Consider the following 25,359-nt stretch of genomic DNA (forward strand, 5'->3'; position numbering starts at 1 on the left):
CTGTTGAATTTGCTGCATTGATCACATGATACCAGGTTTTTCTGTTAATATTACAATGTAAAAAGCATGTGTAGAAGAGTACAGGTGTCTGCATTATAGTGCAGTGTACCCGCGAGGTTTGCATGAGTTCAAAGTCAAATCGGTCAGCCAGTTGCATTAACCGTCATTGTGGATCTGAGAGCTCAGATGAGCATTTGCTGTAACACCTCAGGGTCAGCAATCTTAACTCATGTCACTAAGTGACTGGAGTTAAGTGCAGTGATCTTTCCTAACGTTCTGCAGTCTGCATCTACAATAAGGTGGAACATGTGTGTTGGCTCAGCAGTGAAGATATCTGACTCACTTGCATATAGTATCAGCTTTATGGAGAGTTTTTATGGGATATTCAAATGGATTTTTTAAATTTATTTAATGGATAATCAAAGACCCTCAATGGTCTTTTCTAAACATTATCTTGGGCAGATTAGGGGCATGTAATCCGGTTCATGTTCAGAGCCTTCACTGGCTAAGCTAGGTTCTTTGTACCGGGGTTGACAGCCAGGCATCCAGGAAATAAAACCACTTGAAGAAATCAGGATTTCTTTGATGATGGTCTTTGCACTTCTACCAGTTTGTTGATCCAGAAAACTCAGGAGGGGATTATGTATACTCCACCAGAGCTGTGAATGCCTCAGGAGGCACCCAGCTGTTGGACATATCTAGGGAAAAGCACATCTGGCTACTTTCTTTTTATCTAGACTTGGAAAAGTTCAACAGCAGATCAGATCAATAGATAGAAACCTGGTTTAACTGCAGTTTTATATATCATTAAAAATACAAAACTGCTTTTAAATATTTAAAAAAAAAAATCTTTTCACTTATCTCACAATGGTCAGCTCAGCCACACTAGAGTAAAAATAGGACAGCAATCTCTTTGCATCTAGGAAACATTGGTGGTTTCATGGTCATCATTGGTAAGTATTGCTCTTTGCAAGTAGTTGCACAAGTGTGACTGTAGCATTAAAAAGACCTAAGCGATAATGGAAGAAGAAAGATATTGTAAACCGTGGTTTCTCTTCACTTTGTGCTGTGTCTGGCTAAAAAGTCAGTGTTGGCTTCTTTCTAGCTGTTGAAAACTCGCAGGTATAGTGTGATGTTCATAATTTTGATGGTGGCTCGTGCCATTGTGTCAGGACTGATGTGGTAGGTGTTAATGTGATGTTAAAACTGTAGCCTTGCAGCTGATTGAACATGCAGTATTTGTACTAAAGCCTGGAGAATATTGTGTAGGGATGATACAAATATGAATACCTTTATTAGTCCCACAGTAGGGAAATGTATGTATGAATAAACTGTATTACATCATCTTTGATTACAGTGAAGAAAGTCATTTGCTCATTAATCTAATAAAATCTAATAAACTCACTCGTCCTACCACAGGCTGAAAAATGATAGGCCCAATGAAAAATAAGGAAAAAAAAGGGATGAAAGGGAAGTTAAAGGAGACAAGGACTCATTTGGCAGTTTGTAGATAAACCACAAGGCAATGTCTGAGAGTCAATGAGCTTTCAGTGAATGGTATTAAAATCCAACAGCAGTCAGAATCAATCACGTAGGCCCTCCATATGCCAATTTAGAAATTGCTTTTGTACGGTCTCAGCGGTGGCGGGCTTGTCTCGCCATTGATTTTCCATTAAGGGCCAAACATCACATTATAATATATTGAATTGAGTAGATCCTCACTAATGTGACATACATTTAAATAGTGAGCATGGCTCATAAACGGAAGATAAAGGGGGACATTTTATTCATGCAGCTAGTTTCTGTATGCTCAGTCTGCTTTTGTTGCCTTGATAACAGTGGGAACAGTGGGACATTATGAATTCGGTCCTAAATATGGGAATAAAGTTTTGCTATTCTTTCTGTATTATTTTTATGTCAATCTTTTGTTGAAAATAGTTGGCATCAGAGTAACATAAAGGGCATTTTGGTTGGTTGGAACTACAGAGAAAGCTGTCATTTAAGAGTGTAATTAGACCAGAAGGGGATGGGGAGAGAGGTTTTTTTTTTTTTTTTTTTTTTTGTGGCTGAAGCTTCTATAAACATTAATCACCCCCCATCCACCTTTCATACCTCCACATTTGCTGCCAGGGGACCCAGAGTTCATCTCCCTTGGCTTCTGGTCACCATCTCTTCCTCTAATGATGACTTTCCGCAGGTCGCTGGTAAAGAACGAGGCCAACAGGGTCCAATGCTATTACAAAGTCATTGCGCCTCCAAAACCTCTCTGCTACTCTTTCCAGCGGGGCTAGCATTGAAACAGATGGAGCACATAACCAGCTCGATTGTGTTCTACTTACTTTTATTTTTTATAATTAAACTAATTTCATCCCAAAATACCGTAGGCTACACCCAACTTCAGCTTTGGCTTGCTTGTTTTGTAAAGCACTTGTATGGTTTCATACCCATATTGCCACACTTAGATTCTTTGCACTCTAACCCATCCCCCATCATTAGAAATTCATTATGACATCATTAAACCAATGAAATACAGCTTATTACAGTAGACCCCAGAGAACGCTTTTATTTAAACACCTCCCTCCATCCAAACCCAGCCGCCTCGTTTCCTTTCTCCCAACCTATTTTAATTAGCCACCAAAGGAACATTGCTGTCATTTAAATGAACATGGTAATCAGTTTATTTGGCTGTTGCCATGATTAGCATAATTAGCCTGCACCTGTTAACCATCTATCAACAGTTTGGTAATTTTCCATGTGTGACTGGAGAGCAGTGAAGGAAGGAAGCTTTCTGACAGATTTGCTGTCTTCATTAAAGAGAATGGCATCATTTATTTGAAATGCAGACAGAGTGGCTTCCATCCGTTTCTGTCTTGAAACGTTCTCGGAGTCACGACTGAGTGACTTGTGAAGTGTCTGAGCTATCAAAGTGATGCTCATTGACTTGATACGGCGGTGTCAAGGTGAATTTCATTTGCAGGCTACATTTGAATGGAAATTGGATGTTCAGTGTAAGGTTATGTTTATATAAAGCAGATATCACTTTGCTGAGGTTATTCAGATGACAGAGGGCAAATTTTTGAGTGTGCTAACAATAATTGTGTTCTCATTTTCCACCTAAGTTAAATTGCCCACTTTAGAACTTTGGACTGGTACTTGTGCTTGAAATTTACTTAGTTAATGTGCTTCAGATGAAACCTGATATTTTCGTAGTAGGATATCACAGATATTTGGACAGCATCGCACCCTGTATCCTGATCTAATGTCAAATACACAAAATGCACCTTCAAACAGATGGAGAGTAGTAATCTGAAGGAATCCCAGTGCAAACACACACCAGTCTCCTGATTTCATCTGTACCAACTGCTCCTTTTCCCAGCAGCCTTTTCTTCTCACTTCCACCATCCATCTCTTTCCCTTCCTCACTGTCCTCTTTTCCCACTCATTCATCTCACAGCATTTCCACTGCGAGTGTGTTGTGATAAGACTAAGCCAGCGGCAGGCGAGCCACAATTGTGTCGGGACGCCGTGATTGCCATTGGTCGGCGGTGTTTGATTACCCTGTCTGCTGCCCTGAAATCTTTGCACAATGAACTTTGCTCCTTTCATTTCCTTTCTGCGCTCTGTGGCTGAAAATAGCTAGTTGCTTAGCATCCACGCCCAGTGCTACTAACATCTGGAACGTGCCTCAACCACTGCTGGCCACTTGCCTGAATGCTATTTACTGAAGTATTTTTTTAACCTCAGTTACACACCCTTGTGCTCATTTGTAGTCAGTATGTGAACATGCAGCATATACATTCTAACCCTATGAGCTCTTTGCTGTCATTTTCAGTGTATTTAAAGGCTTCCTACATTTCCTGCGAAGGCACGCCATGTATTGTTTTTTTTATGATAAATTAGAGCATTCAGAAATTATCTACCCAACATTTGTGTGGGACCATTGTGCTTGATACCTTGTAGATTGGAGACAAAAAAAAAAAAAACAGGCAAAAGCTAAGGCTTGATTTGGGGCTTGATGTCATTAACATTACAGCTAATATGCACCATGAAATATTGTTCTGCATTTGGAGAATTCCTAGAACATGTTTGCTTTGTGTTTTATTTAATTATTTTTTCACTGAAGTTACAAAGAGGTTCCTGAGGTTCATTATCCACTGAAAGCTTGCATTTGTATTTGGCAAAGTGTGTAAGGCTGAAATATCCATTTAGTTTGGAGGCTTACATGCATTAGTATCGTATTGATTCACAGAACTATAAAATAGGTTGTGATCTGTGCCTGTCAGACTCAGGCTGTAGAGAGTGCAGTAAATGATGGAGGGAGGTGTAAGGGTCAAGTATGCAAGGTCAGCAACTCGGTGAATGTGTCCACTTCCATTACTGGCCCCATCCCCAGCAGCAGTCCCTAACTGTCAGGAGCCAAGTGGATTTTGAAAGCTGAGATTCTCAGTTGCCTCTCTTGTGTGAAAGGTTAAGATTTCTGGTACTTCTTGCAAAATATGTTTTTACATGTGTTGATTGTGTCACTGGAAAAATGTCAAGGCATTTGAATCATTTGTTGTGAATGTGAAATGATGACGTTGAGCTCCAAGACACCCCGAGGGGAGGGGGGTTACCCCTCTGATATCTGATCTGATAGATCTGATAGATATCTGATAGAGTTGCTTTGTATTCATTAACATTAAAATCCAAGTTATAGTCACAACAAAGTTGCTCAAAATTGTGCATGAGTTGTAAATGTCTGAAAAGTAACAAATAGGGCATTTTTTTAAGATGCAACCTTAACCTGTTGGTTGGAACTACAATGAAAGCTTCAACTTACCGTATTTTCCGGACTATAAGTCGCACTTTTTTTCATAGTTTGGCCAGGGGTGCGACCTATACTCCGGGGCAACTTATATGTGAAATTATTAACACATTAACCTAAATACTCCAGCGACTTGACATCTCTGCCTTAAACCGGAGCTTTAAGGCAGTCTTGCGTAACCTGTGGGCGCAGTGGATGATGGATGGAGAGCACAGCTTCACGGCAACTGGGAGAATGCGCCACCCAACTTTCCTGGAAGTCATTGGATGGATCAACAAAGCATGGGCTTCAGTGACAACTGAAACCATTCTGTCGGGATTCAGAAAGGCCAGAATAATCGGAACTGCAACTGACGACGAGTCTGACAAAAGCGACACAGAAGAGGAAGCGTCTACCTACGGAGTGTGAAGAGTTTTTTAGAAGTGACACCGAAGATGAAGAATTCAATGGATTGGTTTGGTAAACTTGTTAGTATGTTCTTTATGCTATGGTTATCTGAATAACTGTTAATGTTACGTTAACATACCAAACACGTACTCAGTTTGTAGTCTATGCCTCATGTAACTGAATGTGTTACATTAAAATCCCGTAGGTGTAACCCTATTTGGCCTGTTCTTTAATCCATTATTATTTTAAATTGCCTTTCAAGATGAAATGTCTGTTCTTGGTCTCGGATTTTATCAAATAAATTCCCCCCCCAAAAATGCGACTTATATATGTTTTTTTCTTCTTTATTATGCATTTTTTGGCTGGTGCGAGTTATAGTCTGAAAAATAAGGTATAATTTAATACATTTTATCACCTAAACAAAGATCACTTAAGGTATTAGATTTGATTATTACTACTTGCATGTAATGCATCAGTTTTGTAGTAGGGATATTTTAGCATTAGTAGGGTACATTGTGATATTGCCTCTTTTACTTGATCTAATTTCCTCATCTACTACAGCATATCCACCAACAAAATAGCCATTGATCCAGGATTACTCCTGCTGCTCCCAGAAGAAAGTGTTTATCCCTATAACCTTCAATGAAAACACTCCCCTCTGCCTCAGCAGACAGTTTTGTGGCTGCTTCTTCCATCCCTGTGCTCTCCCTTTTCACTGATTGTCCATCAAGACCCCCCTAACCTCAGGTTTTTACATAAAGCTTCCAAGACAAAATGAATAATTCATTCAAAATGCCACAGTGCTGATGATATTTCTCCTAACATTAATTATAAATGAAAACTTCCTCCCTCTTCATGTGTTTAGACCCCCTTCTGCCTCTCCCTCCCATGCTGCACTCCCACAACCTCATTACTCCTGCAGCTCGTTATTGTGACACCCGCCAAAACAGGTGGCTGCGGCGTAGGGGTGTAACGATTCTGAAGCTAGGACCAAAACTGCAATACAAACATCCGCAAGAAAGTACTGTGGTTCCATCTTCCTGTGGCCTAATGTGGAGCTGTTGATGCCCAGATACTGCATGCTAGGCTGCTGTCAGCTTTAATGCTTAAAAACAGCTTCCACAGTGCAAGTTTAGCAGTTAATATGTTGGCACATGGATTGAATTATTTTAATACCAAAAACTCGTGATACATGCATTGTGCTAATAAAAAGTTGCAGTGGGGTAGAATGACAACTCGGTTGGTGTTTTTAGGGCTCCAAAGAAATGAGGGGGGGTGGTGCTTAGCATTGCTACCTTGCAGCAAGAAGGGTTCGGATCCAGTCTGGTCCTTTCTAAGGCCCCGTTTACAGGAGAATGGCGTGAAAATGATACTTTTTGAAAACGGGTTCCAGAGTGGAGCGTTTTCGACACGCTCCGGTCTCCGTTTCCATTTAAATGGGGCCTATGTGGAGTTGGCATGTTCTCCCCATTTCTGTGTGTGTTCTCTGTGGGTCCTTTGGCTTCCTCTCACAGTCCAAAGACATACATGGGGTTGGGTTCATTGATGATTCTCAGTTGACCGTAGGTGTGAATGCTAGCGTGACTGGTTCTTTGCATTGGCATTGTCACAGCTGGGATACAGCTCCATCCCCACGACCTGATTTGGATAAGTGGAGGACAATGGATGGAAAGAAGAAAAAAATGGACGCACTACTGCAACAAGAGCACGTACAAGGCAACTGGAGGGTCAGTCATCACTTAACAAGTGAATGGAAATATTTTTTGTGGTAATCAATAAATAACTTAACATCAGGTAGTCATGAGAAATCTTTGTCATAGGCCACCGTGTTGAATTTATATTATCTCACTCCACAGAGTTACAGCAGTGCTTGCTTCTTTTTTTTTTTGTTGATTATGAGGTGAAGCACTCACAAATAAATAAATAAAACTGATATACAGTATTTTTTTATTTTATTTTGGGAGATTCTAAGTCATAAGTACAAAGAGAGAAAATCTTTAGACTGTTCTGGTGTTGAAACTGAAGAAGCAGTACCTTTATGCATCAGTGAAGATATTTTATATAGCCAAAGTGTTTTGTCTTTATTCCTTTCTTCCCTGCAATTTATTTTTCTACCATTCTCCTGCTGACAGCATTGAGTGGGAGTTCCATTTGAATCCACAAGCTAAGGCTGAAGAAAAAAGCAAAAAGTGATGGGCGGTTTTAAAACCATTTATCGAACTTTTAAAGCCCGATTTAGTGTGAATCCCACTGTGGAAATAATTGGCCTCTTTTGTTTTGGGTGGCAGCGAATGTTACTGTATGCTGCTAGAAAAACTGACAGGAAAACGAGACGATCGGATTTTGGCTCGAGCTCGGTGTTCAGCCTGGCCCTTTGAAGTTCCTTAGCTCACTGTCGTGCATTGCTGAGCACCCAAAAGGCTGCTGAGGTGTGATCACAAGTCTCTCTCACGGATGAATTGTGAGTCATTGGTCACTGGAGGGTGTGTCCTTGTTGGGAGGGTGGTGTCTGGCAGCACAGCTTGACTAAAGTGAGTGGATAAATAGGAAGGGCCCCCACAGAACAATGCTGTTTGAATTCATTGCAGCTGTTGTGAGCTCTCGTTATTTCCCCTCCCCCAGGTTTTACACCCCCGAGGCTGCAGAAGCACAGCTGTGATGGACAGGTATATTCTCTGAGGTATATTCACTGGACTGAAAAAATAAGAAAGTCACTAAAACTGGTGTCCTATTTTTCTTTTCTTTCATTACAGGGATTACTTTCAAATGGCACTAAAATACAAACACACTGAACTCATAATTCATATTTCTTTGAAATTGGATTTCAGTATACACTTTCCATTATGTAATAATGACATATTTTCTCTCAAATTGACGATAATTTCCCAAACCACCACTGCTCTGCTTTAAACATTGACTCAGCGCCTTATTATATTAGGAGACATTTGGCACTCAGAATGTCAAGGTGGATTTGCCAAAGCAGGAGAAATAAGCAACTTTAAAAAAAAAAACAAAAAACCCATTAGGGTTAACAAATGGCAGCGTGTGTCACAGGTAATGATTCATCTGTTTGTTAATAACGTGGGCTCACTAGAAAAACTGCAGAAACTCTTTCTCTGCACTGCCAGCATCAATATTAATTGGTAAGAAGGGATAGAGGCACTAATAAAAGGAAAAGCTTTGCCAGTTAGTTGGATCCTACCAGTGTTAATGAACCCAGTGTTTACTGACACACAGTAAAAGTCCGTCATTAGGGTTTAGCTTGGGGTCTAATAGTGAACATCTCAGCAATAATAAACATCTAATATTTCAAATTAAATTAGTTCAAATAAGATGGTTGTATTTCAGGTACATACTATGGTCCCACAGGCCACATAGCAATCAAAGATCAGAAGTCAGCTGATTGATGAGAATAAAAAGGAAGATTCGATTCAGAGAATCATTTTATGAGGATATGTTGCTGTAGTTCTGTTCTACACTTATGATGTCCAATGTAGTGTTTTTATACAGATTTTTAGGGACAAAGCTCGGGGTGCACTCTATAGATTAGATATCAACTTCCCTCAAGTGTTATTGAGCAGTAACGCCTCAGGGATGCTGCTGTGATGCTGGCTCTGACCTCTGACCTCTTGGGACAAATGTGCAAGCCAGTAGAGGATCAGTAGAGTCTTAGACCAGAAGCAAAATTACACCCAGAACTTAAGTCCTCTACGCTATTTAAAGCACAGATTTTAAGCACATAAATGTGGGTTTATCACTTGCTTTTCCCAAAAAAAAAAAAAAAAAAATCGCTGTGACAGAAACGCACGACTGTACGAGTGGAAATAACCACTTCACTCAGTTGGAACGTTAACAGCACTGTCTATGGAAGCCATTAAATTCATCATTACCTTTTATACAGTCCAGTTCATCAGCAGGAATGCATCAAAGTGCTGGATGGCGCACACACCCACATACTCACAGGCAGAGGTGGACACTGAAGCCCACTCATTTGTGCACAAACATGAACACACACATTGAAGCCCAGGGCCATAAAGTCTCTGCTGGAGCCCGTGCTCTCTGATTTCCCTTATCAAAGGGCTGTAAAATTTAAATTAGACTGAGTGGGTGACATAGTTTCTCATTACCTGCGGCATGTATTATAGAAAGTCTCAGCAACACATTTAAGTGTGATGGTGACAGACTGATGTTGGCAAGATGCTCAAGCTCACTTACCTTTTTACTGATCCTATTAATACACCTCCTTCCTCCTGTTCTACCACATTTCTCTGCCAGATTCTGCAGCATATGGTCAGGATGTTCTACTGTTTTTTTTTTTTTCTTCCTTTCTCAGGTTCCCCTCAACCCCCCCACCTCACCTTTAATCCCTTTAGGTTATAATTGTGTTTTTTACCTGTGGGTGTAGCTTGTGTTCAGCATGGCACATGGTAATTCAATATGGCTGATAAAAAGCTAGCAGCCAGGCTCCTTATTGTGTGCCGTTGGGTAGCTTGCCAGGTGTTATAAATGCCCCCTGCAGCGGCCACTAAACTGATTCCCTCCTCCGTGCTTCTGTTCATTCATTTCTCTGCAGGGGCATCGTTGCAGGTAGCAATGATGCACAGCCCTTATGTGACTTGCTGGGTGGACTGCCTGATGTGTAGGCAAAGGTAAATGTTCCCCTGCTTAAGGGAATACAATTTCAGTGTGCATGGAGTGAAAAAAAAAAACTGTGAAACAGAAGAGCAGATTGTAAGGAAGTGAAAAGATTTCTTTAAGACAAAATGTGGAAACTGTGTGATGCAGGATATTTTTTTTTAGACAATATAGATAACAATGTTAGCATACATACAGTACAGTGCAGAAGTCTTGAGCCACACCTCATTTTATTTATATTTTGCCTCCAAGGAGGCAAACTGTCTTGTATTTTATAAGTGATCTTGAGCAATAGTTCTCCAGGCTTTCTGAAGGTCTTTCAGAGTTTTGATTGGCTTCTTTTCCCATTTATTTTTAGTCCAGTCCTTGTACCTGACAATTTTCAGAGGAATGTATTTTTTGTTTGTTAAGCCACTGAACACGGACCTATGAATCATTCAAGCATAAAAAAAGGCACCAGTGTTGAATACACATAACATAACAGGCACAAACTTAGCAAAGAACCACTTTTAAATGACATCTTTGGGCACTTTGTAACTAGGAAAGTGCCTAGCAACGAAAACACATAATTTGTTCCCATTTCTTTAGTTCAACATGAAAAATGCCAAAGATAAAGCAGTTTGACAGGTTTAAAATAGTTTTGGCACCAACAAGGTGATTTCCAAAGAGTTATTAGCCAAAACTTTGCATATTATTGCATGCTGTGCAGTCGGTCCACTGGACAAGCAGAGGGTAAAAGAAGTGACAGACCTAAAACAACCCCCCCCCCATAAAAAAAAAAAAAAAAACTATCTACAGCAGATTAATGTTCCAATACATCCAAAAGTTTCTTAGTGTTGACAAAAACTTACATTTAAAAGTGTCAGAGTGCATTCCTGATTGGCCATAGTTTTCCAAAGTAATAAAACAAAAGACTAAAATTAATAAACTTTTTCTTTTTCATACATTTAAAAAAAATATATAAATAACAAGGACTCTTTATTAACTACTACTGCATGTTTATCTTACTGCAGAGTCACACTTGAACAAAAGATGAATTCGTTCAGGAGTCTAAGCCCATTTCTGACATTTACTTCCATATCTGATGTAGTGAGACACTCTCCTGAACATAATTCTTAGTTTCTTGTGGATGTGTGTGTGTGTATGTGTGTGTGTGCGCGCGCACATCTACATGCCTTTCCCCCATGCTGTGCTCCGTCTGCCTTGGCTGCAATTACCAGCAGAGAAAGTGCCCATATAGCTACCTGCTCATCATCCCAGAGCCAGGGCCCAGCCCTGGACAAAGCACACACAGCAGCTCCTGCCAGAGACTGCATTATGGAGATTAGGGTGAAAGCTTGACAAAGGGGAAGGAGACGGACTCGATGTGAGCAGTGAGTTCAGAGAATGGATATTAGTTTGCTTCTGGATGCTCCCGTAAGGCTCAAGCACAAGGAGAAGTAGGGAGAAAGGCAGACGGATTAGGATGGGGAAAAAAGACGAAGGCAGAAATGGAGTGAGGGACAGAAACAGACTAATCCTGTCAAGCATGTCAGTCACCAAGTTCAGAGTCTTTTAATTAGACTTTATAGAAAATTCTTAATGGTTTCACTGGAAACTCAAATAATAACTAAACATTTTTCTGAATCTTCGTTTGTGCGGGGTTTCTCCAGCCCGCTGTGAGCTTGATGAGACAAGTCATATGATTACGCAAGGTTCAGACGGATAGACAGAGTGATGACGCGAGAGGACACCCGCAGAGAACGGAGGGTCGCAGACTTGGCACAGGAGGCCACAGAGACGAAAATGCTGGCAGACAGAGGTCAAGTGTTGGAGAAAATAATGTTGAAAAAAGGCCAGAGTTGGAGGTATGCATATAAAGAGATGAAGAAGACAATAAATGGATTCCAAAAAAAATAAGATGAAGAGTAATATTACTATCATTTCTTTTGCAGTTGGACTTTATTCACTCAGTTGGGCACTGCAGTGCCCTTTGTGATGAAGGAGAGTGGTTTCAGTGCTGGGAGGATAGCAAGCTAATGGCCAGACTGGGCCGGTGTCAGCCTTAATGGTAACAATCAATAATTCCCTCAGATTTACCCTGAGAGGTCTGGAGCCTGAGCTGGTGTGGTTGTGGCTTTCTGTGGGTTCTTATTTATTTATTTTTTTACTGTATACCTATGGCTACTGCAAAACTGTGACCAGGGCAGTTATACCTACAATTTTTTGTTTTTTGGAAATGCAAAAAGTATAAGAAAGAGAATTACTCATATATCTTATCATATTTATTAACTTGTGAGATTTTACTATTTTTTTTTTATTAAATACAAAGCCAAATGATCTTACTCAGCAAAGTCTGTTTGCAGGACCATCACATTTTTAAGAATTTGCTTCCTCAAAGTGTCAGTGTCCTAAAACCTACAAGACCATGAAAACAGTTAAACTGAACTGAAGAGACTTTAGGCCAAGACCCTCCAAAAATAGCTCCAAGTAGCCCCTTCAGTCTTTAGTTTGCAGTCAGACCTTTTGTGGGGTAGAAAAAAAATCCATCTTCAGTTGTTCCTGTAGTCCAATTTCCTTGGAAGGAGAAGCATTTGGTTGTTAAGCTCAGCACTGTGGGATTTGCACTATGCAGCCAAAGGTGCCAAGCTGTGCGCAGTATTAAAGGCCAAAGTGAAATTGCCGACTGCCCACACCTGCAGCACTGCTCAATATGGACAGCAGAGTGTTTTTAGAAGGCCAACACACTCTCTCACATATATGCACACTGGAGACTTTGTGAGCTCGCTGGCACAGTCAGACTTCCCGGTACAGCATGTTTCCACCCTGACTAAAACAGTGTGGTCGTTGTGTGCGCGGTTGCAGCATTGTGTGGACACATGCATGCAGTTAATAGTCACACTGGATTGTATTCATTACAGAGAGATGGTTGGAGACGATCCTCATAGTCTGCTGTCAAAAAAACGAAGAGTTAAGTGTTCTGAGACTGGGGTGACCGCTTCACGCCAGGGGGAAAAAAACCTGATTGTAGCTGGAATAAAATAAATAAATAAATAATTGTACTAATACCAACATTGCTAAGTTTAGTTTTATTTTACGTCAAGCATTTTCAAGCATCTGTATGTGGAAAAATGCAGATTTGTGTATTGCGTAGTGGATTTTATTTGCGGATCTGACAAAGCAATCACATTTTTTCCTGGGAAAACAGTGAAGTTTGAATTGTGAGTTAAAGCTTTGTAAGTCTTTTAAATGCAGGTTTTATAAAGAAACCACAAACACGATCCAAACATTCAAAGCCTTTTGCAAAAAGAAACTGCTTTACTAAATCTTGCACTGGTAGTGGGCACATTATAAAGCAGCTAAAGAAGTTATGGAGGCTCCCTAAAGCCAACTCTCTGCCACTCACATTTTTTTTTTCTAGAAAGGGAACAAGTAGCAATTCTGCACTGTTCTGTTGGCAGTTTAATATATCACCTCCTCCTTCTGGCTTTTCCAGTATTGGTTCTGTTGTTTTCAAAAGGGTTTCTGAGCTCATTCTGTGCTGCACAGAGGGATATTTAACAGCATCTGAAAAGCCAGGATCATTCTTTTTTTTTCCTTTCTTTTTTTTTCTTTTCTATTGTAAGTTCAGCCATGCTCCCAGAAATGGAAAATCATTCTAGTGTAGAAAAGTCTTATGGACCATGGAGAGTTGTTTCCTTTTTCCCTCAGTGTGAAAGTTGCAGCATTGATCTCGCTCCCCGGGCATCCGCGCTGCACAAGTTGTAGCCGGAGCTGAGGCAGAGAGGTGATGCCATGGCTCATAAACGCAGTGGCACACACAGACTTGGAAAGTACAATGCAACAAACACAGACACGCTTGTATACACATTAAGTATCTGGACTTAATTTGGTTGCATTCATTTGCTGCACACATGCAGGAAGGAATTCATCCATTCACTCTCTGACTTGCTGCTTTTGACAAGATTTAATTTGACTCAAGTGACTCAGCTGTCGAGAACATGATGTCTTTAGCCTCAAGTGTGTGTTAGTGTGTGAATAACAAGGAAAGGTCTTTTTGTATATTGTTAGTCCTAGAGAATGGCGAGCTTGCGGGCACACTAACTACGCACACTACGAGTTTAAGAATTTACCATTTGACACCATGTGGCAGTTTGTAAGAGGAAGCTGAAACAAAAGAAGGAATTAACCCTGATACTGTCCACAGACTGAAATTACATGAGAATATATTTGAATAATGAATTTCTTTAAACATCCTTGTTCCTCCACAAAAATGGGACTTATATTAAAACCTGCTTTTATTATTATTATTATTTACAAAATGCAATGTAACAAATCATATCTACCCATTCTGCACAACTACATGTAAGGTGTTTCTCTTTCCATTACTTTAGCCCAGACTGGAATATCTCAACAAGTTCAGGATGTAATGTCATGGAATTTTAAAAAGATATTATTGACCCAAGGGATCCTGCTGGCTTTGGGAGTGCTATGACGTTTCCTCCTTCCAGCCATGAGATTGAAATTTATTGTTTGCAGTTAATTATCTCAGACTCTCGCATTCATGTTCTTAGGCTAATACATTTAAGTAAGTCATCATTACCATCAGCAGTGGCTCCATAGTGTAGTGTTTTACACATTTGCCTAACAAACAAAAAGTTCCCTCTTTTGACCCTGGGATGGGACACGATCCCTTTGGGGTTGCCTCAGGAAGGGCATCCAGTGTAAAAATCTGCCAAATCAAACATGCGCAGCTACCTGCTGTGGCAACGCCCTTGTGAATAAGGAAGCAGCTGAAAGTAGCTTATCCTCATAAATTCAAACTATGAATTTATCCACTCTTTTGATTCATTGTCACGTGTAATATGAACAGTATTCCCATCAGCCTCAGCTCTTGAATAGGTTTACCATTAAATCAATAAATATTGGAATGCTAACACTCAACTACTTAAAGTTTGGGTTGAGTCTGACTCAAAGCCAAACCTTTTCCACATTTTAAAAAGTTCAGTAAAAGTTAATCTGTTCATATGCCACGTAGACTCCCATCAGAGTTGCGCTGCTGAACTATTTTCATTTATCTTGAACAACAGCACGGATACCTTTGTAATGCTCAGCCCTTTGAGGTAAAAATGCAGTGATATTTCATCTGATATGCTGAGGTACCGCAGGGGAGAATAATGAGATTTATGTACGCCTGGGAAATGAGAAGCTTTTAGGTCGATCAAATTCCTAACTTCTTGTTTTTGGGTATGCTGCCATCTCTCTGTCTCTTCTTTGTATTTTGTGGCTTTTACATAACTTTCTTTTACCCACACCCCCCCCTCCCCGCTCTGCTATAATGTGCTGCTCTGCTGAAAATAGTTGAGTGAGGATTTATTAATGAACTTTTGAGTTTTGAGGCCAGCTGAAAGGCTCTATCCTTAAAATGCTTTTTTAAAAAAGTCTAATTATCCAAAAGTGTTTCATGGTCATAATTATGAGAATGTTTGAAAGTGTTGAATGGAACTACTGTAGATTGCCCATTTCTTTTCCTCATCAGCTTGCACTTCTTCAAAGTAAGAAATGGGCATGCATTACAGCATTAGTAGCCTCTGTGTAGCTAGAAATTGCTTCGGTCACTTTGCATCTGTTTGCAGGGGGCCACCTGGGTCAGTTAAGCTAAGAAAATCTGCATATTGAGGTAGGGTAGGACGTGGCCCTTGTCCAGAGGTCAGGACCCACTGGATCCTCATCCATGTAGGAAACTGTGTGTCAGAAGAAGCTCATGCTGGTGGCTCAGCGTCCTGCTGAATGACCTCGACACACTTTCTGAATGTCCTGCATACCAGATTTGCTGAATTAGTCTGAATGTCTTTCGAGTGCTGGTCGATTTTTACTTAAATGTCTGTTGAGTAGAGATGAACTTTTCTTACACTGAAGACGATCCAATCATTACACAGTTTTGGCCAAAGGCTTAATACTTTAGAGGTGGTTGTTAGAAAAGTTGGAACAGTCGTGTGAACATACACCAAACCTGGTGGATTTAAAAAAACCTTATTATTGTGAAAGTTCTAGCCAGGTAGCCCTGTCCTTTCCATTTTGTTGTCCTACTGATGGGCTGACGAGTTGTTGTTGTTGCCCTCCACAGGCCCTCCTGTAATATGTTTGGTCTAATAACTCCACTTTTCTTGTTTGCAGCTGTGGTGATCATCCTTGTTCTGCTTTGTAGCTGCACTGTGAGCTGGAAGGTCATTCTAACCAGAACCTGCTGCAAATGGCTGTAGAACAGAATTAGAGTTACCATCTGCACTCCAAGACAGTGGACTTGGTGTCCAAGACACTCTCCGGATAGACTATAGAGATAGATTATTTTTTTTCTCACAAAGGGCTTGCAATATTTTCAGAGGAGTACCTTTTAAAACAACCTTTGGACTGTTCACTGTTTTCACATTGGATACATTATAAGCGATCAGTGACACACAGAGACAAACTCATGACGAGCCCCCAAATATGTTACGGTCCCCAACTTAATAGCTCAAAAGGAACCCAACATAAAAAAAATGCTTCAAGCAGCTGCCACTCAACAAGCTTTTAATAATGAAAACATGGTTACTCAAAACAGACAAACAGAATCAGAAGAGATGGGAGCCCCGGCTACAATGGGCCATCGGATTCAGGCTTCTCCCCTAAACTAATTCACTAACTAAACTAATGAAAACCAAAAACAGTCATCCCGGTAACTCCCTATCAATCATAAAACAAAGAGAGGTTTATGAGCAACAGAAAGGTGATGTTGATGGAGATCTGGTAGGAGAAGGGAAGTGAAAGGCTGCCAGTTGCCGAACACCCGGGCTCTGCCTTCTCCAGGTTTATATCTTGCTGCGATCCATCAGCAACCAATCAGCACTGGGGACCAACCAGAGAAGTGAGAGAGCAGGTTAATGAGAGTGACAGTAAAACAGTAGGATAATACCTGGACCAACACCCTGAGGTCACACATAACAGTTACTATCCAACTACACTTCTCCAGACTGAACGATATTCCGATGTTGTTGCTGTAGATCCTAGTGGTACGGATCAGTGAATAAATGTCTTGTTCTTTCCTGGCATGCAGCTTGATGTCATCCACGTAGAGGACGTGGCTGATGTTTGCTCCATTCCATAGTCGGTATCTGTAGCCAGTCTTTTTAACGATCTAGCTGAGGGGGTTCAGGCCTATCAGGGTTCTATCCAAAAAAAAATCACACACCGGCGGTATTGGAGGATTGGATGACCGTTTGCTAGTGCTAATACCTGTGCCTGCTTGCTAATTCTTGTGACAGCAAACAGTCCTGGCTAGATGTTGGTTGTCAAAAGAATCCATGTGTTCCACATCTTCTTCATGTAAGCCCTCTCACTGGGGTTATATGTGTAGTAGCATTCCAGCAGTTCCCTATTCTTATCTTGTGTCAACTTATGCCCTATCACTATTCCAGTAGCCCACTTATCGTCAGTATGCTCTCGTTCCTCAACACCTGATGCGGATCTTGTTAATCTGGGCGACGTCTGAGCTGGTATGGCTTCAGTTATGCCTCTTACTCATATTCCAAGATAGGCTTGGGTAGCATGAGGAGCCAAGCCTGGGAACCCTTAATGTATGCATGCCTTGGCTGGGATTCAAACCCCTGACCTATATATATTTGTTGAGAACAGTCTTAAACTTAAATGCTCCTATCAGTCAGCCCAAGTGTTTTCTAATTATGACAGTATTTCAGCAATGGGAAATGGATTAGTAACATTTGCATGCTGATAGGCTGCACAGTCATGATGTTAATAATGTTAGTGGCTATCAACTGTGGCAGAGTGATTGCTAGGAGCAGTTCTGTCTCACTGAGGATGCTGGATGCTGAAGACAGCAGTGACAGTCTTCAGTAACAGTGACAAGAGGCAAAGAGACAGCACACATTTCAAAATGCTGCAGATTTACATTGCGCCTTTTCTGTTTCTTCTTCACCTTTTTTTTACTTCTCCATCCCTCCTACCCCAGGCCCTTGACCTTAATAACAGCCTCTTTCCTATGTGACTGGGAGATATATAATCCAATAAGCACAGTGCGGTGCCTGTGGGTGGGACCGTGACAGGCACAAATCTCACAGAAATTCATACAAACAGATGCTTGTGCAAACAAGAGTGCATGCAATTGCTCATCAAGCTGACGTCTGAGTGTTTTGTTAGCACTGTGTACATGTTCTCGTGTGAAAGTGCTGTGCAAGAGGAAAGCTCTGCCGGGGGAGGAGATATCTTGGTGAAACTTATTTACAGTTCTTCGGACTTTTCACTTGAGCAAAGACCGGAACAGGATGTTGCCTTTTCCTCATCTGCTCATACTTCCTGCCTAGCGAGGAATATTTTCTGTTTGTATAACCCCTGGCCTCTAATGTTCCAAATTGGCCCCCTCTTGGTCAAGAAAATTCTTAACCTTTCAGAGCCCTCTACCATCTTCCCATTTTTAAGGCCAATCGTTTCTCATAGCTTGTCTGGCTCTTTTTGTGTCCTGTGTGGTTTGATAGTTCCCTTTCTGCCAGATTCAGTTGCATAATCAGTCTCCTCTTTTCTGTTGCAGTTTTTCATGTATGCAGTCCAATTTATTATTTATTTATTATTATTAATTATCTAGATCTACAGTTCTAGTCAACCAAAGAAAACCATAGTCCACTGAAATCTTATCTACTCTTTAGTCAGTTCATTGTTTGCCTGCATGCTGTCTAGACTAATTCAATTGTTGATAGGGCACTGAGTGCACTCTACCTGCTGTGGTTATTAGTCTAATTGGATTTAAAATCTAGGATTTTTTATTTTTATTTAAACTTTATTTTGATACTCCAGCCTTATTTGGACCTATGAGGTGATTCCTTTAAAAAAAAAAAAATCTAGGATGTCTTTTAGGAAGCCATCCTAGCAGGTGTGCAAACTTTATTATAACATATCTGCCTGGTCTACCAGAACTGCATTAATGTCTGATTTCCACAAATGCCATTCACCCCCCAGCTTGTCCCATCTCTGTAAATTATGTACACCTAGAGGCAGGCAGAGAGAAATGGGGAGATGCAACAGGACAAGGAAAGTGCAGATGAGATGATACGAGGCCAAAAAGGGAGCAAAAGAAAATTACAAAATGAAGCCACCTCCCCTCATTCTTTCTGACTGAGATACATGTGTTTTTCCTTAGATGCACAAAACCTCACACCCACAGATAAGGTCTCCAGTGGGTTGTTTTTGACACAAATGAATTCAAAATCAACAAAAGCATTGGGCTGTTTTCTAAGGATGCCAGTTGTGGAGGTGGCAGATAGGTTTTTGTCTTCCTTTTACTGACAACATCTTTTCTTTTGTAAATGGGATCTGGCAAATCCAAACAACATGTCACACAAAGCAACCTTTTCTGATATCATGGTATAAAGCAGAAACAGACAATATGGTGGGACATTTTGCAACAAATTAGTTCATTTTATTAATTGTATTCATGGGTTCATAAGGCTAATACTGATGAGTATGAGTACTAGCCATAAACGCTAAATCTACTGTGCTCTGAAGCACGACAAACTATAAAAGAAAATGCTGCAGACATCATTATTAAAGCTACCAGAGATCAGCAGAGTGTGTGAAACGGGGCATGACCAAAGATATCTCATTGCTGCAGTAATCATCAAATGTATTATTAAAACCTGCCCTGCCTAATTTCAACTAATCTGGCCTGAATTGGCCAGGTACACTTGGGAATTGATTTGTTGAGCCTGGGAGCTGTCCCATAAATTGGAATGTTAACGGTGGGGCTGAACGAGCCTCGATACCTGATAAAGGCAGATTTAAAGGAGATATTTAGCATGGAATCATTTATCAGGGGCCGACAGGCAGGCAGTGAGACACTCCCCCCCCCCACAAAAAAAAAAAAAAAAAAAAAAGGACAAAGACACATGCACACACACACGAAAACAGACAAAACTGCCTTTACTGGCGTGGTCCTCTCTGTCAGTGCTTCATCCATGGTGACACAACTTTATCTGTGTGCAGCAGATTAACATGACACTCTTTGTTGTGAAATTAAACAAAAAAAAAAAAGCAGTGCATATGTATATCAGGAAGGGGATTTTTTTAGTAGTGCTGAGTGTGACTTTGACCAAAAACATGCAGTAAGAGCTTTAAAATGCTAGAGGTGATGCAGCTGAAGCAAGCCATAGATCACTGATAAAATCTGTCAGTTCAATAACTACAGTATGAGTGCACATAAAGGCATTGCTATGCAGGTAGTGAACATGTGCACTCATGTTGGTGGCATTAATAGCCTTTTCATGTGCAATATTTGTTAGCAAAGCTCACGGTCAGTCCAAGGATTTTAGGGTTACTGTGACTTTTTGATTTGAAATGGTGTGTAGCAGAAGCAGTGGTTGCATAATGTAACTCAAGTTTATGAAAGGTTGTTTGCTCACTTGTCTACACTGAGTCTGAAGTGCACACGCTCAGCCCAATTTTATCATCTGTCCACTGTAGTCTGCAAAGCCTCCCTCATATATAGGCTTTGTTTGACTGTTTCCACAGTAAAGACATTGTAAACTTACATAGGTTTTTATGTTTTTATCTTCTGTGTTAAGCACATTGTGTTGAAGTATAATGGTGTGCTATATAAAGGCCATATAACAATCTTAACCTAGTTTGACAGCAGAGGTATTTTACACCAAATTGCTTGGATTTTGGGTAAATCATCAATCTGTTGTATTATAGAACTACAGGCTGAACTACTATTAAATGAACAAAGTTAGCTGAATACAAAAAAGAGAACAGCAGGTATCATGCAGCAGCTTCAGTGTCTCCAATAACGTGATTGCTGCAAAGTTTTTTAAACTTGCACTTACGAATTGATCTCTAATGTGTCAAAGCTAAAAGGCTTGACCACTCACTGTGACTGAGGTAATATGACCTTAAAGAAAAAAAGTGGTTTGAAGCTCTAAGGCCAAGAAAAAAAACTGGATTGGTTTTATTGGCATTATTTGAAGCTTTGGTTGAAGCAGTCGCTCAAGAAATAAAGGAAAAAAGGCAAATACATGAATAACTGAGTGATTGGGTGAATAAATCCCAGTGTTGCTAACTATAACCTTCTTGAAAGTAAAATCATGTATCATAAAGCAGTGACATAAAGCCAGATCCAAAAAAAAAAATATATATATATATATATATATATATATATATATATATATATATATATATATATATATATATATATATATATATATATATATATATATAAACCCCACCTGACCTAGATAATATAATGATGAAACAGCAAAATAAACAAAGTAAGAGCCTGAGGATGAAATCAAATTGCACAAAAGCTTAAATGACACACACACAGGAGGCAAACATTATATTTCAGTCGGTTTGGAATGCACACTTGCCATGCCTAAGGATGTCTTTGTTGTCCTCATATGACCTCACCTGACCAAAGCTGCCACATCATCCTTTGTTCATCTCATCTGTCTGTTAATAGTGCCCCCGGGGGACTTGACTACGCTCTCTGTCTCTCTCTGAATTGCCTCTTTGCTTTGTTCACCTCCTCCCAGTCCATATATTCCTGGAACTGGTGATTTAATGAAGAACCCGGTCACCATAAGTGACCTTTCTCATCATTGCTGTCCACTCATTTTTTTATTTATGTGTTCTGCTTTGGGTACATTATGTTCAGAAAGCTGCAGAACTTAAAACAGTTGTGTATTACTGCATTTATTTAAGTGACCTCCCTGCACGGACAGAGAAAACCTCTGAACTCATCCTCTACCAGTTTCCCTAAGATTGACCAGGAGTTTCCACTGAGCAGCATTCTGGCTGTGATGTGATAGTGCTAAAAAGTGTTCCACTGTGTCACCCTTTGCACTATTTCCATAAGAGCTAATTTATTTTTTAGATGAGTAATTTCATCATTTAAGACTTTCAACAATGTGATTTTGTGGTTAGAAAAGCTAATTGGCTAGGACCATCGACCTAATAGCATCTATGGTATGTAGATTGCTCTTTGTGTCCTTTGAAGCTAACAGGGCGGTACTATTATGTGTAATCTAACACTGGAAAGGTTTCCGCTCTCCTGCTGTCAAAGTAATGCCCCGTAATTGGCCTTCTAATTCTGTGGCATAATGAGACCAGAAGTGGGTGGCAGAGGCTATGTTGCTGTATTTACCTACAGTACCAGACAATTAGCGCCCGTAATGCTAATCACAGGCTGGCAGGTGGAGCTTTTAATGAGGCTAAAAAAAGGATTTGTTCTCACTTCCTTCTTTTGCAGTGTTAGCAGGACTGTAAACATATGATTATTAATTGATTACATACTTTTAAAAGGTTGCTCTGCATTCTGGGCAAAAGACACACTTTCAGTAATTATAGCAAATGTTCAAGATAATTACTTATCTTTATATTAATTATACTATTTTTAGATTACTCACATGTAAAGTATCCCTGTGTGTAAAAACACTATACGAATTTTATTTATACACAAAAGCTGTATTTAATTTTTATTTCAAAAATTGCTAAACGTGAATCTGCAGCTAACTTAACTTAAGCTTTTAAAAACTTTGACCTGATTCTATAGAAGGTGAACACATACTTCAACTTGGCATTAGATGTAATCTCAAGTAATTTAAATGCATATCCTGGGGAAATTAATAGCAGAATAACTCAAAAGCTGGAGTAAAACCGAACTCAACACCATAGCTAAATGCAAAGGCAGTGAAGAGCAGCGTTGCCTGGTGGGTTTGGGGGTGGGAGAATCATTTGGGGTGGTGTTGCCAGTGCAACCCTAGGTTCACGCCTTCTGATGTGACGCAAAAACAGAAATCCTCGGTTTCAAACCGTTGACTCTGTGTCCTTCACAGAAGTCAACTTTCTCGAGCAGACTGAAGAGGATAAACCTTCAGGGATTCTCAGAGCCACCTACTATCTGACAGAGGGGTGCTGATTAAAGGAAAGGCCCTCTCGGGTTGACAGTGAACTGACAGGTTTGTCAGCTAACACCAGCCCCTGTAAATTGCTAGTTACAGATCCTAATTTAGCTGTCTTTAACCTTTCCTACAATTCATCAGCTGGAATCCTTCTTGTGTTTTTGACTCTGAGGAAGGTTAGAGTAGGGTGGCAGGGTTCGCAAGAGGTCTGACTGTAGCCTAAAGCTGAGAGAGGTGGAAACAATAGCGGGAAGTTGTGTCTTTGTCAGGCTCGCTCTCACAGCAGAAGCAAGGGGAGTGTGGTGAGAGGCACCTCAGTGACATTCTGCCCTACAGACAATGTAAGCTCCATATAATGAGATTGCCCATGCGCAGAGACACGTACACATGTGCATTACGGTGGTATACAGATGCGTATATATTAAGCACAGAGACATGCACACGCTTGCATGCACATGTTGCATCTGGTTCAGTTATGCTGAATACATGTAAACAGTCATGCTTAATTTCATGCTTCAGCTATCTCCTCCATGTGTCTTTCACTCATCACATATGTGCAGCTGTGCGTTTGGCTTGTGATTGAAGACAAGTAATCAGGGAGGATGATTTTGTCACAAAGAGGAAAATGATAGCGGAGATACTCATTTGTATCGTAATAGTTTTGCTTAAATATATATATGATATTTTTTGTGCAAAACTAGAAGCCACACTCATTGAGGTTTTAGATGGAATTATTCCTCACAGTCTGGCTATCTTTTAAACTTTCATTTTTCCATCTTATAAACAGAACATCACAGCAGTTAGATTTTGCTTTGGAGGCTTTGATTTCCCAACCTGGTCTCCTTCGTCCTTCACAAAACTATCAGCTCTTGTTGGCTTCAGTGCCATGCTTATGAAGTCCATAACTTAAATACTGATTAGATTGGACACCGTGGGATCGTGGAGATTATGAAAACAAAGAGCAGGTCTTATCAGTGTGGGTGAATGAATTTGTGTTGGCTGTTTATTTGCTGCCCTGTGTGAGATTGTGATTCGCGAGGCTCCTCCTGCGTGAAGATGAATAGAAAGATCTCCCTGAGAAGTGATAACCTCGGGCTTAAACACACAGCGCGGTGGCAGCGTTTGTTTTCATTTACTTTCATTTATATATTTTCTTTGTGCCTGAGAAAAGAAAGCCATCGTCTGTGCAGGACCATAACGCGGGCTGTAATTTGCAGCCCCAAGAAAGGATCCTTTTAGATTGATTTTCTTTTCATCACGACATTATTGGAAAACTTGACTGTATTTTTTTTTAATTTTTTAACAGGACCTTTAAAACATGCTGAAAATAATTCACATTAAGACATGTGGGAAAGCAGTTACATGATAATTCAGTTACCTTTTACTGTACATCCACATCAGTCTTTCCTCATTTCCTGGTGTCCATGTTTGTACGAATGCACATCCAGTGCCCTGGTTCTGTCTTAGAAAGCTGTAATAGTGCCCCAGGTATACAGAAGGATGTGTCCCCACTTGGGGCATGTCCTTGTCAGAGAGTAAGCACAGAGTTCAGCCCCACTTCTGTCTTCAGGGAAACAAGCCAGTGCACTTTCAGCTGTACAATCCATCGTGCCCTTGTCGCCCGCATAACTGTGATGGTCACCTCTCTTTTTTGTGTTTCCCCGGAGGCTGTAATGTGCCATCATCATGCCGCCTGCAATGACAGCTGTTTGTTGACAGCTGGTTTCACATGGGAGTGGAAATCACGCGTTTTCCTCAGACATGTCTGCTTTTTAATGACACAGAGTACGCCACGATTGTAGGCTGGTCAGCTCACTGTGGGCCTCATCAGTTTTTAGCCGGCAGGAGCATGGCTGATTTGACCTAAAGGTGGATGTGTCGCCTCTGCTAATTTTAGCTGTGGAGCTAATTATCTGATAAATAACATTGTAAAAACAGTCCATCTAAGAAATCTGCGCTCCTTTTTTTTTTTTTTTTAATTCGTATTACTTAGCTCTAACTAGCTTATTGTTGGATACACCAATCCTCATACATAGACTGGGAGATCCCTTTTTTGACAACTTAGCCCTCCACTCTCTAGTCCAAATATGGGCACTTGTGCCTCTAAAATAACCAAATCTAAAATCCAGGCTTTGAAATGGGACTTTACAAGCCAACTGGTAACATCGCAGTAGCTACTTCCATTTTTATTTATTCATTTTAATGTCTGTGTGAAGTCCCTGAGAACAGGTTATTTACAGAGGTCTCATTTTTCATCAGTTATCACACCTTTGCTCTTAGATGAATGTGAAACAGTGAAGCACAAACACTGGGGTGAACCTGAAAGGCATCCCTGTCCTTCTGAGAGAATGACCACTACAAATAGTAGCTGAGTGGGATCTACAGTCAGTGACAAAAAAAGTTCATAGATGAATGCCAAGCTCAAATGGCAAATATATATTAGAGAATATTTGAGAGCATTCTGCCCATAGAAGAACAAGTACAATACCTCGCAGAGCAAGACAGGATACTGATGCAAAATTGTCAGAGCCAACTTTCAATTCTCTTGTATAGATTTCTGCCGAGTATTCCTTTTAAACTGTAGCTTGAAGGCTGCAACTTTATCACCAACTT

General features: G+C 40.4%; 1 protein-coding gene across 1 annotated transcript in view; it reads left to right on the forward strand.

Moving 5' to 3' along the window:
• The window catches only part of vav2 (vav 2 guanine nucleotide exchange factor), a 188,650-nt gene that overhangs the window by 55,073 nt on the left and 108,218 nt on the right, over positions 1 to 25,359 (forward strand). The window lies entirely within an intron of this gene.

The sequence above is a fragment of the Archocentrus centrarchus genome, chromosome 12, assembly GCF_007364275.1.
Source record: "Archocentrus centrarchus isolate MPI-CPG fArcCen1 chromosome 12, fArcCen1, whole genome shotgun sequence".
Lineage (NCBI taxonomy): Eukaryota > Metazoa > Chordata > Actinopteri > Cichliformes > Cichlidae > Archocentrus > Archocentrus centrarchus.